This window comes from Triticum urartu, chromosome 4 (genome assembly GCF_003073215.2).
Source record: "Triticum urartu cultivar G1812 chromosome 4, Tu2.1, whole genome shotgun sequence".
NCBI lineage: Eukaryota > Viridiplantae > Streptophyta > Magnoliopsida > Poales > Poaceae > Triticum > Triticum urartu.
This window is the reverse complement of record NC_053025.1, coordinates 295,356,555-295,359,467: the sequence shown is the minus strand read 5'-3', so window position 1 is coordinate 295,359,467 and position 2,913 is coordinate 295,356,555.

The window sequence follows — 2,913 nt, the reverse complement described above, 5'->3', positions numbered from 1 at the left end:
CACAGATATCTTTCAGCACTCGCCCTTCGGCGACATACTGAATTCACTAAGGTCTCTCTCTTTGTCAGGAGAGTCCTGACCGGATTATGACCGGCAGGATTGGGATGCGAACGACGAAGAAATTCGACGCCAGCCCACCACCCACTTCATAGCCACTGTCGACGATTTAACCGACATGCTCGACTTCGACTCCTAAGACATCGACGGTATAGACGATGATGCGGGAGACGAAGAGGAACCACTGTCCACAGGGCACTGGACAGCCACCTCATCATACGATACATACATGGTGGACACACCCAAAGAAGGCAATGGCGACGAGACAACAGAGGATGACCCCTCCAAGAAGCAACCCAAGCGCTGACGTCAGCGGCGCCGCTCTAAGTCTCGCCAAAGCAAAAGTGGTGATACCGGCATAGGAGATAATAACACTCCGGATAGTGCCGAAGATGGCAACAATCCCCTCCAGCATGATCTAGGACAGGAGGATGGAGAGGCTAGCCCTCCAGAGTGAGCGGCAGATGGAGAGGCGGAGGATGATAACTACATGCCCCCTCCGAAGACGAGGCAAGCCTCGACGATGACGAATTCGTCATGCCAGAGGACCCGTCGAACAAGAGCACTTCAAGCGCCGGCTTATAGCCACGACAAATAGCCTTAAGGAAAAGCAGCAACAGCTTCAAGCTGATCAAGATCTGCTAGCTGACAGATGGACTGAAGTCCTCACGGCCGAGGAATATAAACTCGAACGCCCCTCCAATTCCCCAAAATGCAGGTTGCTACCCCGACTGGAGGAAGAAGCGTATGACGCGGCTGATCGGCCACCTCGTGGCCGCGATAGAGAGGCATTCCAGCCAAAAGCTCAGCCTGCACCCCGACGCCATTCAAATAAAAAGGCATGGGGAAACACGCCAGAACTACAGGACGTAGTGGAGGACAAAGCAAAACATGCAAGATCGATCTATGGATCACGAGGGTGCGCCACTATGCGAGACGATAAACGTCACGCCGGATACAGTAAAAGTAAATCTGGCCGGGCCGAACATAGCGGGCAAGACTCATTGGAGCTGCGTCGCGATATAGCCCAGTACAGAGGTGCCGCACACCCCTTATGCTTCACAGATGAAGTAATGGATCATCAAATCCCAGAGGGTTTCAAACCCATAAACATAGAATCATATGACGACGCGATAGATCCTGTGGTATGGATCGAGGATTTCCTCCTGCACATCCACATGGCCCGTGGTGATGACCTACACGCAATCAAATACCTCCCACTCAAACTTAAAGGACCAGCTCGGCATTGGCTCAATAGCTTGCCAGCAGAGTCCATTGGCTGTTGGGAAGATCTGGAAGCCGCATTCCTCGACAACTTTCAGGGCACTTATGTGCGACCACCAGACGCCGATGACCTAAGCCATATAATTCAGCAGCCAGAGGAATCGGCCAGGCAATTCTGGACACGGTTCCTAACAAAGAAAAATCAAATCGTCGACTGTCCGGATGCAGAGGCCCTAGCAGCTTTTAAACACAACATCCGCGACGAGTGGCTAGCCCGGCACCTTGGTCAGGAAAAGCCGAAATCTATGGCAGCCCTCACGACACTCATGACCCGCTTTTGTGCGGGAGAAGACAGCTGGCTGGCTCGCAGTAATAACATATCAAAGAACCGTGGTACTTTGGATACCAAGGACGGCAATGGCAGGTCACGTCGCAACAAACATAAGCGCCACATTAACAACGACAATACCGAGGATACGGCAGTCAATGCCGGATTCAAAGGCTCTAAACCCGGTCAGCGGAAAAAGCCATTTAAAAGAAGCACTCCGGGCCCGTCCAGTTTGGACCGCATACTCGATTGCTCGTGTCAAATACACGGCACCCCCGACAAGCCAGGCAACCACACCAATAGTGATTGTTGGGTATTCAAGCAGGCTGGCAAGTTAAACGCCGAAAACAAAGATAAGAGGCCACATAGCGATGACGAGGAAGAGCCTCGGTAGCCGAACACTAGAGGACAGAAGAGGTTCCCCCCACAAGTGCGGGCGGTGAACATGATATACGCAACCCACATCCCCAAGAGGGAGCGGAAGCGTGCGCTCCGGGACATATATGCGTTGGAGCCCGTCGCCCCAAAGTTCAACCCACGGTCCTCCTGTCCGATCACCTTCGATCGCAGGGACCACCCCACTAGTATCCGTCATGGCGGATTCGCCACACTGGTCCTAGACCCAATCATTGACGGATTTCACCTCACTCGAGTCCTTATGGATGGCGGCAGCAGCCTGAACCTGCTTTATCAGGACACAATGCGCAAAATGGGTATAGACCCCTCAAGGATCAAAACCACAAAAACGACCTTTAAAGGCGTCATACCAGGTGTAGAGGCCCATTGCACAGGCTCAGTCACACTGGAAGTGGTCTTCGGATCCCTGGATAACTTCCGAAGCGAAGAGTTAATCTTCGATATAGTCCCGTTCCGCAGTGGCTATCATGCACTGCTTGGGCGAACCACATTTGCGAGATTCAATGTGGTACCGCATTATGCATACCTCAAGCTCAAGATGCCAGGACCTCGGGGGGTCATTACAGTTAATGGAAACACAGAGCGCTCTCTCCGAACGGAGGAGCACACTGCCACCCTCGCAGCAGAAGCACAAAGCAGCCTCTTAAGGCAACCCACTAGTTCGGCGATTAAGGACCCGGACAACTTCAAGCGCGCCCGGAGTAATCGACAACTGGACCTCCTGGCACGTTCCGAGCTCGTATAGCAATGCGGCCCCCACCCGGTCCCAGCCAAACAGCGAAACCCGTGCCACACGTACATAATTATGCATTAAAATACCATGGGCACAGGCGGGGAAGGGGGCACGACTACGGCACGCCCCAAGACGCGGATTAAACCGCACTTGG